We start from the raw sequence: 15,768 nt of genomic DNA, 5'->3' as shown, positions 1-15,768 counted from the left end.
ATATACTTACAGCCTCTGCATTACTGAAGTATCATATTCGAAGTCACGCACCAGGGAAAATCCTTAGTAACCTGTGGAAACATCAGAAAGCAAGTCTTCAATGGATATTTCCAATTATGTCTTCTGATGGGGAAAAGAATTTAATGTCAAATTTTGACATGATTTTAGAAACAAAATGTAACAAACATATTATTTAAATTTAACCACGGAGTAATGTAAAAATTTTCCTTAATGCTCATCTGAAGTTTGTTTCAAAACTTGCTTCAGCTGCAATCCTCTTTCTTCATGTTTGCTTTCTGCAAAAATCTGAACCTACAGATTTGCTAGCAGCAAATGTTTGTAAAACAATAAATATTTCAACACACTCAATCTAACCTACAAACTGTGCAGCCCTGCCTGCACACTACTGACCACTTCATCCTCCCAGGAGAGCCAAGGAATCCTCTCGTCCCAGTTTCCAAGGGGAAAATGCACCAGTGAGAAATGCAGGCTGTGAGCACACACCTCCTTCCCCACTGCAGCGTTCTGCGTGGGGAGATTACTGTCTCCACCACTCATCTACTCGCCTTATCACTCACCCCTGCCTGAGCTTATTGCATGCTCTGTTCTGTCAGCAGAACTACTCACCGATGTAGTCAGAGATCCAGATTAGTAAAGACCTATTTAAACCATTCAAGTCAATCCATGAGCTGCAGCCAGATGAAGAGGTGTGAATGCTGCCTACACATTTTGCCCCAGGTCTCACAGCAAGCCTGGCAGGGCAGACAGTGAGCATGCTAGCTGTGAGCAATATCCCTGCTCTTTGAAACATTGAGGGTGCTGATCCCACAGCAAAGCACAAAATGAACAAATCTGCTCAAGAAACTCACATCTCAGAGGTTATCTTCATTATTTCCACCCATCTGTCTGGTCCAAAACCCTCAATTCCATCTTAACCCCGTGAAAGTAAAGAGGCAAAAATTATATCAAAGTATGCTAAATTCTAGATTGTTCTCTAATAAGAGATCTTTTAGCTCAGCATCGTGGCAGCTCCCCAAAGCTTACCCTGTGCCTGAACTCTTGGTGCTAAGCTCTGTGCAGCCCTTGGACGCAGCTGTCCCTGCCCCCTGGAACTTCCAGGCAAGAGATCAAGGAGCTGAACATGTAGGCAGGGAAAAGACAGAGACAGCAAAACTCAGAGGATGTCTCTGCACAATGGCTTGTGAGCACAGATCCCACTCAGCCAGTAAGAAATGACTCACTGTGAATAGACTCTGACCCTGCTACCTATTATGCTCGACAGCCGATCTCACTGAAATCATTTATCCAGATATTTACATGGCTTCCATCACAGCAATGTCTGAGCATTCACAAACCAGATGGGTTTATCCTCACCGTGCTCCTGAGAAGGAGCACATGCTATTAGCTCTACATCACACACAAGGAGCGGAGGCTCTAAAAAGACAAAATGGTTTTTCCAGGGAAACTAAAATCTGATGTGCCAAAACCTTGTGTCATAGCAGAGGGCTCCTGGGGCCAAGGTGTCACGCTCAGGGACAGGCCATAGGCAGACCTGTCACCACCCTGGTAAATCACACTTGAACAATGGTTTGTACATAGTGTGATTCTTGCAAAAAGGAAGAAGAAAAAAGAAAAGGAAAAATCACAATTATAGCAACATCTGAAAAATGCAAACCTGCAGTAAGAGAAGAACCAGTCACCCAGTTCACCAAGAGGACTGCAGCAATTGTTTTCTATGAGGAGTCTCATTCATCACATTTTTCTAATCCAGAAAATGCTCCTGCAGTCCCTTCTTGAAACATTTTAAGACTGTGACCCATGTATGCACCCTTATCTATTTCCTTCCCTCTCCTGTTGGTCTTTCCCTGTGGAAGCAGTCACAGGAGAGGGCTGAAGATGGGAAAGTTTCCACAGCTTCTGCCAAGGCTGAATCCTGAAGGTGGGAAATCCATGGGAACACCAGGGATCACCTCACAAAAAGATTCAGCCCTCATTACCAGTTTTCTCTTACTCTTTAAAATGACAACAGTGGTGATGCCTTTTTTTGGTGATATCTCCAGTGGCAGATCAGAGCCCAAAATACCAGGTTGTAAGAAAGTAAGATGCATCTGTGAGCTCAAACCCCCTGGACTGGCAGTCTCTTCTAAAATGTAAGCCACTGGACAGCAGAAACCCTTGGGTTTGATCACCAGCAGGATTTTTGGGCTACAAACTGCCAAACGCTAAGCATAACAGCTCCCTTCTGGCCAGAGAATAGAGGATCCCCTACACTCACCTTTGATCTGCCGGAAACTGAGCCTTCTCCTGAAATTACTTGTCAGATGTTTGAATTCCCTCTCAGGTTACAGCACGAAGCCATTCCTACCTCTCCATTAAAGCAGTCGATAGACGGGATTGTCTTAAACTTTTGGGACTCTGGAAGTTCATTTCACGTTAATTTGGGCCAGGCTGGCACCTCAGGGCCGCGGCCGCCATTTTGTCCCCCGGCCATGCCAGCGCGCTGCCTTCCCCTGGCCCTGCAGGACACGGGCCCAACACCGCTCACAGACACCCCAAAAACCTTCACGTTCTGTGACACTGGAGGTGGAGCTGTGCCAGAGCCACTACAGGAGCTGAATCTCTTCCCTCCCGTAACGTGTTTAAGGCGGGGAGGTGTTGTTGCCCTTTTGCAGCCCGACAAAGGCCAGTACGGCGGGTGGATTAAACACCTCGCCCGAGGTCCCTGGGGACACGCACATCTGCACTGCGAACCGATCCCAAACTGCCTCTAACCCAGTCTACTGCCCTTCCCTCCAGCCCAGCCTAATTCTCCGAATTTCATGATTCAAAGCTCTATTTAAAGCCCCCGCAGCTATGGGTGTGTGCAGGAAATTAAGGCTGAGCCAAAAAAAAAAAAAAAAAAAGTTTGAATTTAACAGCTCTGGTTGGGATTTTCCTTACGGTCTTGGTAATGATGAAACATGGAGCTGGTGGGGGTTAATGTGAAATGGAAAAAAAGCTGTTGGGTCTCATTTGGGCAATGATGTAAACCACCAAGAAGATAGAGCAGCAACACTGATGTCTTCTCCTTCCCAACACACCCATCTCCTAAACTGGCCCAGTGGTGGCCACCCAGCCTAGCACTGCTTCCCCAGCTTGCCACTGGCTTACCAGCACGGGCTGCTATGAAGGAGGCAGAAATAAATCCAGAACAGTGATCTAACATCTCCTGCAGCCTCCCAGCATAAGGGAAGTGGCCAGGCACGGTTACCCATGGAAATAGAGGGCAGCCAGGACATCCAACAAGGCTCAGAGACACCCAGCCATGGTGTGCTAGTCAAACTTTGCTAAGTTTTTTAGGCAAGCTTTATTATTGTGGGTGATATTGCTTGCCCTAGATCTGGTGAGCAGAACGGGGTTGTTCTCTGTAATCCTTCAGAGGCTGCTTATAAATCAGGGAACACTTCACCTCTGGACACATGGCACCAACAGATAATAATGTAAATGGTCCAATGTTTTATCGTTAGTAGGCAGTTGCTTAGCTTACGGTAGATAAAAATGAGGTCAGGAACTCTGGTCCTGAGCCCAAAGTTAGAAGAGCCTCAGTCTGGGGGCATCTGGATCACCCTGGCCTTTACAACACCGTGCACACAGTCCATGTGTCACAGCACCCCGTAGGATGGAGCTGCAGAGGTGGCAGTGGGACGTACCAACCCTGCCCTTATTCAGCTGCACAGAGCTGCAGGAGGAGCTGTTCTCTTGTAGAGCTGTATGTGCAGCTTTTGTCCCCAAAACCCCAGTGCTTCATCATCGAGCATTAAGCATCCAACCTGCAGCACAGCAGGGCAGGAATGGAGACGAAAATGGCAGCAGTGAGCAGCACCCTGCCCCATCCCCATCCTGACACACTGCAGCCAGCAGCACAGATGAGGAGAGAGGATGGTGCTTGTTCCAGCAGGATGCCAGGGTCTGTCTGTCCTACCCAATGTAACTGGGAAGGGGAGGGAGAAAGATCCTCCTCCCTCTGGTGCTGCTCTGCCTCCCCGCAGGCACCTCCGCCTCCCAGACCGCACTGAAGTCACCGTGACTTTTAGGAAACAGCAACAGCAGCAACCTGATTGCTGAGAAACTAATCTTGAAGGCATCAACTCCTAAGCACACACAGGAAATAAAATCTGCTTCCATACGAGCCTTTCCACGTTTCTCAGGCATCCGAGGGATGTCCTTTATAAATCATGAGATAAGAGCAGACTTGTTTTCCAGACTGCATATCTGCATGGTTCCTTAGATACCACCAAAAGCCTAAAGGCAGGCCTTGGCATCTCATCCCTTCTTATAAGCTCTTTCAGAAAGTTAGAGCTGACTTTGACACTAACATGATGAGAAATGGGGAGTATCTGTGCCATTCTGGGGACTATGCCAAACCCTCTATTAGCACCCCCCACCTTGCTAAAAACAAAACAAAGCAAAAAAAAAAAAAAAAACCTCCTGTTTGCTACTGATTAGGCAGCCGAATTAAAACTGATGAAGTGATTGGACAGGATCCAAAGCTGTTTATCTGCACATAAATCACAGACATGCTTTACTCAGCCAGTATGGATTTACTGAGCTAGGGGAAAGACCTCTTATTCTGCATGCTGATTATTACAGCAATTAAAATATCAATGAAACAAACATTTCGGGGAGAAAGCTGTTAGGGGCTCCCGGAGAAATAATTCCATTAAATATGAATTCAAACAAGTTCCCAATTAAAAAAAAATTTAAAAAGAAATAAACAAACAAACAAGAGGAAGTTTTAGTAGACAGTTTGTTTCTTCTAGTTAAGTGTATGACGCTAGAAGAATCAAATCCTAAAGGAGGAAAGTTGCACATTAACTAGCTGGACATGCCAAAGGAGATTAAAAAGGAAGGCTGATACATATTTTATGATCACAAGGGAATAAAAAAAAATTTAAGAGATGCACTGTCAAACCAGACACAGTGTTAATAGCTAAAGTATATGGCAGTAAGAACTGCTGTTCCCATAGCTATTAATGTAAACTGAAAATTGGGAGCAGGCTGCAGCAAAAGAAAATAAATCACACTTTTTTTTTTTTTTTTTTTTTCCCAGTTTGAAAATATGTGTCAAATAAATCCCACCCCCAGCATTCACTCTCTGCATCCCAGCCCCGCAACAGCAAGACAAGGGCTGTCATTTCAGCAAGCCACAACTTCCAGGCATGTGAGACAAGTGACAATTTCTTACTATTAATCATGGCTAGTTTATTTACACATTTTTTCTACTTATCAGAATCATTTGCCTGGAGATCATCTCCCCCTTCCCCTTGGAGTCCTGAGAAACTATTTAACATGGGAAGTGGCTAAGGGGGGCAAAGAGGGGAGAGTGTCATGTAGCCAAGTTACACATCCCAGCTGGAATTTGGGATGATGTCTTGCAGTTCTGACTCCTCCAGCCAAGTTTCATACAGGAAGCACGAGTGCGCCAAGGCGCAGTGAAATGCACTGGAGCCAACAAATAGCACTTGACTCCATTAACACGCTTCTGCCGTGGATCCCAGCACGAATCCCTTAGTCACCTTGCAAGTCACCTTAGTCACCTAAGTCACCTTAGTCACGCTGGCTACCTCACGTTTGCTCGTGAGGTAGCCAGCGACTTGCACAAGGAAAAGGTTCAGCAGCCAAGAGGATCCTGTGACGAAGCCTTACGGAGGCAGAGCGAGCACGGGGGACGTGTGAAGGCAGAGCCCTTCCAGGAGAGGCAAATGCTGCTCAGTTTTAAGTCTCCAAGGAAGGTCATGGTGTCACCAGTGAGGTAAAGGGCAAATGGTTGTGAGGAGCACCACCAGCCCCAGGCAGAAATCCTCTCCTGGCAAGCCCGTGATGGGTGAGGGGGTAGCAGAGGGGGACAGGCATCCCTGTTTGTTCACACAGTTTTCACCCATACACACCAATCTGTTCCAGCTGTGCTGCAGAAGAGGAATTTGTCACCAAGCATCTGTCAAAAGGGGATCTTTCCACGACCCTGGTTTTGTCTTCAGCACTGTATTATTTATCTTTTTTTTTTTCCCCGGTTACCCACCACAAACACACAGTGCAGATCCTCTCCTGCTCAGCACACCTCGTGCCCCAGCTCCCCCCAGCCTCACTGTAACAAGAAAGCAGCTTCACGTTTGATTAAATCCTCTTACATGATTAGGAAAAAGTTTCAAAAATTCTTAGTTTAAAATTTTGTAATCCATGCGTTACAACTCTGATGGTTACTTTAATAAGCTATTAGTAGCAAAAATAGCTTCAGCCAGCACAGAAATACCTCCGGTTTTGTGCTGAAGTTAGAGATAACTTTTGAGGAAAGTAGTTGACAAATTATTTGACAAATTTTCAACTACTTTGGAACCATCAAGATGAAAGGCTCTATATAAATGTGTATGTTTTTTATGTATATATATAAAACACTTTTACTGGACTGTTGATAAAAGCCTGAGCTACAAAAGAACTCTTTCCCCCAGCTGAGAAAAGGCAAGCTGCTAGACAAATCAGCTCAATCTCTGCCTTTCAAACAATATAAAGCAGTATAACTTTCAGGAGCAACACCTCATCTGATTTTTTTCCAGCCTGCCTATCAGGAATCAAGCAGTAAGTAAACATTTGAAAAGTGTTCCTCTGAGAGCAAAGGTTTAGATTTGAGTCACAGTATCCATTGAAAAGAAAAATTGCTTCTGTGCATTGGGACAGTGCCTTCCCTTCTGAAAACTTTATAAAAAGAATAAATGGAGATAATCTTTTTACAGGGTATAGCCCATATGGAAATTCATTATTGCTTCCCTTTTAAAAAAAGTCAAGATAGTTCAGAAAGCAAGAATGGGGTCACTATTTAAAAAAAAAAAAAAGTGCAGATTTCTTAATGACTTTATCCAGTAAAAGTGTGCTTAAAAAGTTTTATCATGGCCTAAAATTAAGCTCCTTTTGATGGGAATGTGAGATAAATAAAAGAGGGAAAGACACAGTAAATCCCTAAATCGCTAAGAGTATTTAATGTAGAAGTGGGGGTATACATGCCCAGAGATTACTGATTGAATATGGTAAGGATCCATTCTTCCCCTAGCACAAAATGCTCACTAGAGCAACCTCAGCGCTGCTGCTCCCTGAAGACTGCCTTAGTGCCTGTCAGCACAGCTCAATCACTGCTAGGGAGGCACAGCTGAAAGGAATCCTTGTTCCTGATTTACCAAAGCAGAATTGAACCTCCAGAGGTTCGCTCACCTGAGTGATTGGGAAGGTTTTACAGCAAGTCAGTGGCACAGCTGGGGGGAAGAGAGGAACCCCGACTTACGGGCCAGTCTGGCCCCCAGATGCTACCCACCACTGTTGGCCATTTTTCTACTGGAGCCAGGCACTTCTCACTCCTGCCTATTGCACGCGCAGCCAGCAGTATTCATTTAAGGCTGTCTCCATGAGCATGCATGCGTACCTAGGAGGTCACAGAGGCTGGCTGGGGATACGGGCTGAAAACAATTAGGTTTACATTCTGCTTCCAACAGGTGTGTGCCTACATACATGCACACTCTTTCCTTTGTTGGATTTACACTGGAGGTGAAAATTTGATCGTAAAGGGCCTACGCCAAGCCTACAGCTGCCTGGAAGTTATTTTCTGTTGTAGCTGCCTCTCGCCCGCGTTCGGTTTGATTACCTCGGGTAAGCGTGGCGGGCACCTGAGGACAGAGCACAATCTCGCACCGTATGTGTGCTGTGATACTGAGACAAAGCAACCGAAGTCATGGAGTCAGACAGAGCGCCTTGGGTGGTCACACCGAGCAGCACACTCCTCTCTAACACTGATTAATTTGGGTGATTGGATGAGTCAAAGACTCAGAGGGAGCTTTAGTTCATTACTTCTTTTGTCTTTAGCTATTCCAAGAGAAATTGGAAGGGATGGAGGATCTTTTTAGCATATAGTCAAGACTCTCATTAGCAATGAAAATATGAATATGAAAAGAGTTCAAGGGGAGACAGGAGACAGCTGCAAACATCTCTGGTCAAAGAAAATGCCTATTGCTTCTCCAAAGGGTACAGCTGCTGAGCACCAGTCAGAACAATGAGGACCAGAGACGTGCAACCCGCTGAGCAAAGGTTTGCTCGTTGTGCTGTTCCTAAAGCAGCCCCCAGATGCTGTAAGTAGATTTGCCCACAGCACTTCTGACATGACTCTCTTCTGTCAGTAAAGGTTGATATATTGGCACAGCTGCTCTTTTGGTTTTGCCAGGTCCATTAAAAAGAGGTGTGAGGTAACCGAGCTTGTCCCGTTTGTCTCTGAGAGCCCCGTGTCTGGGGGACAGGTAACGGGGCTTGCGCTGTCCCAGCACCGGCAGCTCCAGGCCAACAACCCCAGGCTTGCAGCAGCCGTGCCACAAGGCACAGCACTGGAAGCCCAAGCAGATTTTAAGATCAAAGTCACAGGGCTTCTAGGATCCCCAGTATGCAATCAATCAGCTCTAAATTAAGACAGCAGTGGGCTTTTAAGAGCGGGCTTTCTGGGGATTACTGAACACCCCTCCGTGGACAGTTCTCTGCAAATGGAACCATCAGATTGTGGCTCCTTCATGCCTCCTCTTTCTCAGAGGACTCCCAGGCTGCTGTTTCCCCTGGAGCAACTTTATGTGGACTTATATGCCTTTGCCCTTTCCAAAGGGAAATGAATCACCAAGATGGGACCAAATTGCTTATCCTGGCAAATTCTGTGTTGGGTCCATCATTCTACAAAAACAGAGGGAACCGTTTTATTCCTCTGTTAAAATCAAAAATCCGTTTTCCGTAAGGAAATTTAAAATTTTTGGTTTGTTTTGTTCCAGACAGAAGCTCCAACTTCTCCAAAGTGGACACTTTCCCTGGTTTCAGACAGCACAAACTGGGCACAAACGGTAAATAGCACATTCTTGTAATGCTACAGTGGAAAAGCAATATTGCAAAGCTAACCCTTTGCAATGCTATTTACTTTCTCTGGGATACATTCTAGGAGCAAACTAATCAGGTTCCATTCATCGCTCCCCTGCCCGCAGTGCAATCACATGCACCTCTACTGAGTGAATGCAAAATGAAGGGATCTGTTTAACAACAAATTCTGGCTAAACACACCAACAGCATTATTCTGTATTTGAACTGGTATAACTAGGGGCTGGATTTGACCTACCTTGCTAATGTACTGCTTTCCTACCGCTAAACAGCATCTGCAAAAGCTGCATCACCTCCCTGCACTGCAGCAGACATATATACATGTTTTGTATCCAAATGATTGCCGAAATCTACCTACTTTACAGGCTGAAATACAAGATCCCTGCTCCCAACAGTCAGGGGAGAAAGTCCCATTGAGTCCAATGATGACAGTGTTAAGAGAGCCCTGAGGCATTTGGAAAACCCTTTATCTAATGTCTGTGATCCTTTGCCTTCTTTGCTGCATGACACATCCTGTCCTCACTGGAGCAGGAGAAACAGAAGGATCAGACACCAAAACTCCTCACAGTGAGCAACCTGAAAACATCATGTTTCAGCACATGAGACGTGTATCACTCCATCACTAACTCACCAGCCCAGAGGCCAAGTCCCAGACAAACGTTGCGGCAGCAATCCAAGCTCAGAGTCCCAGAAGGTAAGCCCTTCAAGAATTAGTGATGTAAACGCTCCCTCTCAGAGGCAGTCCCACTGCAGTCTTCTCTGAACCCCTTGGACTCTGCAAGCTTCCTTCTCTGGCATGCCTCTTTGGCCTTCTTCCTTCTATTTTTCTCATAAACTCGTTTGCAGATGATTTATCTAAAAATAAAAATTAAAAAAAAAAATCCTTTGTTAATATTGAAGTGTGCCTGAATTTGGCCAATACACTAATGATGTTATAAAGTCCCCTTTGAGGAAGGTTCTCTGATTCTGTCAGGCCCTTCCTCTCTCCTGAGTTATGGGACCTTGGGAAAATAGCCCGTGGCCCTCATGGTCAGCATCTCCTCCCCTTCTCCCTTCTTCCTCCCCCCCCAGCATTTTTTGAAGAAACTTTAATGATCCCATGCCTGGTCTGAGCATCCAGCCTGATATAGTCATCATCTCCCAAGGCCTTATTTGTCATCAATCACTGCCTAGAGCACAGAATCCCTGTTCAGTATAAACGTGACTCAGTTTAGTTTTTCCAAAGAATGTTTACTTTCTGGTAGAGACTAGTAAGTAAATATTATTTGGTAGGCTAGAATTTTATGAACCCCAACTAAAACGAGGCTCCAGATCACTTAGAGGCAGCATAAACATATGGTAAAAAGTTTGTAATCATCCCCAGGACTACAGAGGCATCCTTTGAGGCAGCCAGGAAAGGAAGGGAAGTCAATTTGCTGAGCCCCAGTGTAGAGCCTTAAACATAAAGCCATCTTTCCTCTGCATCTCTGCTCTCAGAAAACACAATTTTCTGAGTTTCTGCCTAGCTAGCAAATATCCAAAGCTAGCAGCTATCCATCTCCAGCACCAAGCCAGTTACAACTTTAATTGCAATCGATTTCTAAGCCTTCTCTTCTCATAGTCATTTTTCCTGAAAATGTAATTCCCATATTTGCATAGACTCCACTGTAACCAAGCTCCGCTGTTCTCTCTGCACGTTTGGCACTGTATTTAGAAATCAAAGTGCCAAATTCCTCTGCGAACTACTCAGATGCAGCACTTATATATGCCCATCAAGTGCAACATGGGAGAGACCAAACCATGACCCTAAAAAAGATGACAGATGAAAACATAACAGTGTTTCTTTGGCTGGAGGAAAAGAGAGATTACTTTTAAAGCCTTCCCTTAATTCTTCGTGGCTGTATTACAAAACAAGCAATTGTAAATCTCCTCAAATTGTTCTAAACAGTACAAGCAAACTTCACAAAATGAGATTCAAATGCCAGCATTATGTTTTCTGAACAGAAACATCAGGCACAGTTACAATACCACTTTAGGTCAGTCCAGTCTAGCAGTAATTAGAAGCATTAAGAATATACAAAGCGAAGACCAAATTCAGAGCAGTACCCAGCCCTTTTCAGCCTACAAAGAATATAAAGTCCAAAGGCAACCCAAGAAAGAGTGAATGAAACTTCAGGGAAGCAACGAATTCCCCCTGCCTGCCCTATATGCAGAGCTAATGACTGCTCTGTGAAGTGAGCTGCAGAGGAATGGCGTAAAGGATGGAGAATCTGCCAGACACTGACAAGCCGAGATAAAATGAAGAGAAGCAGTTATAAAGAAAGACTTATTTTCCCTTGGTGATGAACTGCTCTGCTCAACTGCAGACCCAGAACAGAGATGGGAATTGGTCTATGGTATCTAACCAAGAAAAAGGCGACTGACACCCAGTTAAAGGGGTGAAGATACAGGAAACAAGCTCAGAGTTCAGCAACACAGACAACTTTTCTCATTCCACAGAGCGTCTCCCATTCCACATGGGAATAAAAATGAGACCTTCTAGGGAAAGACAACCTCACATCTGAACCCCCAAGCAGGAACCCGACGTCCCAGCCTAAAAGCTTGAAGTATAACTCTCCACGCTGCCTAATTTAACCGCAGCCTCCAGTATTTGTCTTCCACATCTCAGCCAGAAGTCTAAGCCACAAAGGCACCGGCTATTCAGAGAGATGCACATACCCATACCTTAAATAATGACCTGCAACCAGCAGCATATTGCCAGCCAACTTTCTGCTTTCTAGTGTCACGACACCCACCTGCCTAAGCGATATAAAATACCCCAACAGATTCTGAAACAGCCACGCTTCCACCTTGTAGCAGCGCAGCGCCTGTCGGCATGCTGATCACGCAGCCTCCTGCAACTCAGAGCAAACACGCGCGTGCTCTGTGAGCATCACTAGGGGCATCTACTGCTGCTATTCAGAGATGTTAGGGCAAGAAGGAACCAAAAGATCATCTTCTCTGACCTCCTGCTGACAACTCAACTTCCCCAGTTAGTCAAAGCGTGCTGTGTATTACTTGATGAATGCTGGTAATGTGCTATGTAGGTCCAAAACATTCCCACAAAACACCCAGGGAGCATTACCTTTCCTAGGGTCCTGGCACAACTCTGCTAATATACATTTTATGGGTTATTATTCAACAACTTCAGCGATTCATGCGAGGGACGGATTAAATCTGAGATTGTTGTTCTCTGACCCCAGCCAAAAAGATGAGTTATTTCAGAAAAATGTGCCTTGCACTCGCTCTTGACAATTTGTGTCTCCTTTCCTCAGTCTGTACGGCTTCTTTCCTTGACAATTACTGCTTGTGCAACTTCTGTCATGGCTTTCACTGAACATCACCGAACACTTTATTGCTAATTTTAAGCTTGTCTGCAAAGAGTAGAGAAGATCTGGTATGATAAGCCCTTAGAGCACCTTACAAACATGCAACTGGAACAGAAACTTGGAAACCAAAGCTTGGAAACTCATGATGGGGACACAGAGCTAACAGGTAGGAAAACCCATACGTCCAGCCCAGGACAAAGCAGAACCAAGAGACAAAACACGATGGGTTGTAAAAAGGGATTCATTTCTGCTCTAGAGGGAGCAACGTCCACTCCAGTACAGACACCTAATCCTGCCAGCATGTGTTTGCATGGGGGAGAAAAAAACTGACCAGAAACCAGGCTTCCATCTGAAACTTCCTGGTAGATGGAAACTGATATGTATATATATATAAATATAAAATACTTTTTTTTTTCCAAAGAAAATCTCAAAGCTTGAAGAAAGACTTCTATAAGAGCTATGTTTTTACAGGAATAAATTAATTTTCCAACCAGCTCTCCAACATATATCTATTGTAGCATGTAACAACCAACGCTTTTATTTAGACTGACCTATTTTCTTCGCAAATAGCACTCTGTTTTATTTCTCTTTGGGACACCACCCATTTTCATCTCAGATGATTTATGGAATAAAATCGACTGTCTTCTCCACCTCCATTGCTGTTGGCACAGATCCATGCCTTACAATTTTTTTTCCTTTTCAGTATACAGTTAGATGCCTAGCAAGCTCTGCCAATCAGATTATTACATTAACTTTCCAAATTACATGAGATCACAGTTTTACATTCACTTCCTGATCACTATCAAGGTCCTGAAGAAATTGCATTTATTTTCAAGCAGCTCAAATCCTTATGAGAATTCAGTTACTTAAGCACGGCGATCATCAGCTGTGTTGGACAATACAAGCGGTTTCCACGCACGGAATCCCCTCATTTCACTTCATTTTCAGACACTGCAGTTGGTGACCATTAGTGGTTAATTGGGATCCCTATGAAACCTCATTAATTAGGTACTTCAGGCCTTTCAATGTATTTAAAATATGGCCAGGAACATCAACTGTATATTTGCGCCACAAAGAGATTAACATTTTTGTTCACCACTTTTCTTCATCATCCTGGGCTCTCTGCTTCAAACACCAGTATTGGTTCCTGCACTGTTCCCTCATCTCACTACGTTCACACCAGCAATACATCTGGGCCACTTCGCCTCAGCTGCGAGGCTCTGGCAGCATGCATTTATGGCCTCTTTTTTTCCTAAAGCATTCGCAGCAACACAGACTCGAGGCTGTTTTCAGACATGCTCCTAATAAAGAGCCGTAGCAGGCAGGAGGGCATGAGCACATTCGGAGCAGGGAGATCTGTAGGTGGTTAATTAAGATCAACCGCTGCATCACTACCAGCCATCAGGTCAGCTCTGCTTCGAGGCAGCAGCCGGAGTGGAATACAAGGGCCGGGGTTTGAAGAAATTCCTCGGGGGCATCCAGCTGGCCCTGCAATGCAGGGAGGGCCAGGCACCCGTGCAGCCCTAGGAAACATCCCCAGCAGCCACGCCACAACACGGCTGTGACCAGGTACCAATGCTGTGGGGCTGGAAATCTCCCTGTGGTCCTCAGATCTCTGCTAGTACGAGCGCAGCACACTTAACTTTTTTTTTTGTTTCTTACTGTGAAGCCACAAAAAAACCACAATCTGATTTCTTTCTTCACTGCTACAGATGAAGGAAGGATGCTCCACATGTAATGCTGCTGCTGTAGTGCCTTTATTCCAACATGGATTATTAATGCGACTAATGGTCACGACGGCCAAGGCTGACAGAGCACCGCCGGCCTGCCCGGCCGAACCCACTGTGTCACGCAGGAAAGATTCAATTCCATGCTTGCTGAATTCGGAAACCAGAATATTTCTACCTAGTTTGTCATAACTACCTCATTAAGCAAATGATTTCCCTTTCTGCCTGCCCTGAACCATCCAAAAGTTTAGCCTCATTTCCAGTTTGAATTTGCCCTTTATTAAATTGCATTCATTGTTCTTTGTGCTACTTACTACATGTATTACGTGTCATCTCCTCTTCCTGCTACTAAATGGCCTTTATGATGATCATCCTGCCATTAAACACTTCTTTAGATGAAGTTGGCTAAATTCATTCCCACTCGCATCTCTTTTCATGTTGTCATCTACCCCTGGTGATTACTTTCCGAACTTGACAGCACCATCTTGGTGCACGATGCCACAGGCAGGCTCTCACCGACAGCACAGTAATGGATTTCTTGTCCTGACAAAGCCCAGCTTCAGACCTCAGGCCCGGCTCTGCTCTTCCCAGACACATCACGCTAAAACAGGAGACATTTTGTTACTGTCCATGAACAAGCCTGGCTGCTCTCGCCCTGCATCTCTCACATGCGGGGTACGCTCACTGAAGGCCTCAGAAGAGGCTCTGCCCCTGTGGCACCACAAACACCCCTACACAAGTTAGGCCCTGCTGAAACCAGGTTTGCAGGTGAACAACAGGCTCTGGCCCATGCTGCCACACCAGGATGAAGCACGTGTATGCTCTTCTCAATGTGAATGGCCAGGATTTGGTGCGGGTGTTTGCACTCCCACTTGTTGTGGAGTCAGGCCCCGGCCAACATCAGCACAGGGAGCACAGCCGTTTCAGTCGAGCTACCTCTGCCTTCATGTGGATATTTGTTTAACTCGAGGCATTCTTTCACAAGCATATACCTTCTCACTTTCCACATGTGATGTTCATACAGCCACTTTCTGGCTTGCTTGCTTTCCCCGTAAATCCATCTCTGATCCAGACCCCAAACCACCTTTTGTCTCAGAAAACCACAGGGTAACAACACATCCTTCAGTGCCTCTGTGTAAATGCAAGGGGAACAGATTTTGAAGTGAATCAAGGAAACAAATGAGTGTGGGAACACAAGCCATTTTGGAAAGCCATTTCTGAGCCACCTTAATAGGATCAGCTCCCCTATTTCAACCCGGCACCAATGGGCCGAAGCAACAAAACTTGTCTGAGCAGCTCAAGCGCAGGCCTCCCTCGCAGCCCCTTTCTGCATGCGTGCACATGCGCTCCCACAAACACACACATTTATTCACCCGTAGGATCAGACCGCTTAGATTTCTTCCACGATTAATTTGCAAATAGCTTGTAACACGGCCGAGACCCGCCTAGCAGACCGTGTTGCTGTACGCATGCTCTGCCCCCCGAAGCTGCTTGGAGCTAAGGGGTTTTCTACACAAACTTATACATATGTATATAAGTATAATCTGAACATCTAAATACATCTATGTATATGTACACAGGCGCTTATTTATTTAGCTAGTTATTTTTAATTTTGGCCTTATGTGCCCCCGGAGAGCAAACCGCTTGGAAATGATTCCTTCAGTGGGGCTGTGGCAGCGTGGCAGAAATCTCTCTGGTCTTCATTAGTCAAAGGCTCTTAAACTCGTGGAGATAGAAGCTGCCAGAGGTACAAATCTATTGGATGTAAG

The 15,768-nt window shown here is 45.3% G+C and overlaps 1 protein-coding gene across 5 annotated transcripts in view; it reads right to left on the bottom strand.

Annotated features, from left to right (window-relative positions):
- Positions 1-15,768, bottom strand: part of SEMA5B (semaphorin 5B) — a 254,481-nt gene that overhangs the window by 174,840 nt on the left and 63,873 nt on the right. For all 5 annotated transcript variants that reach the window (XM_032189713.1, XM_032189716.1, XM_032189717.1 and 2 more), the window contains exons 2-3: positions 9,557-9,780; positions 11-71 (exon numbers count right to left, since the gene is read on the bottom strand). The gene's annotated coding sequence lies outside the window, so the exon portion shown is untranslated. The remainder of the gene's footprint in view (positions 1-10; positions 72-9,556; positions 9,781-15,768) is intronic.

This window comes from Aythya fuligula, chromosome 6 (genome assembly GCF_009819795.1).
Source record: "Aythya fuligula isolate bAytFul2 chromosome 6, bAytFul2.pri, whole genome shotgun sequence".
Classification (NCBI taxonomy): domain Eukaryota; kingdom Metazoa; phylum Chordata; class Aves; order Anseriformes; family Anatidae; genus Aythya; species Aythya fuligula.
This window is presented reverse-complemented; position numbering and strand designations above follow the sequence as displayed.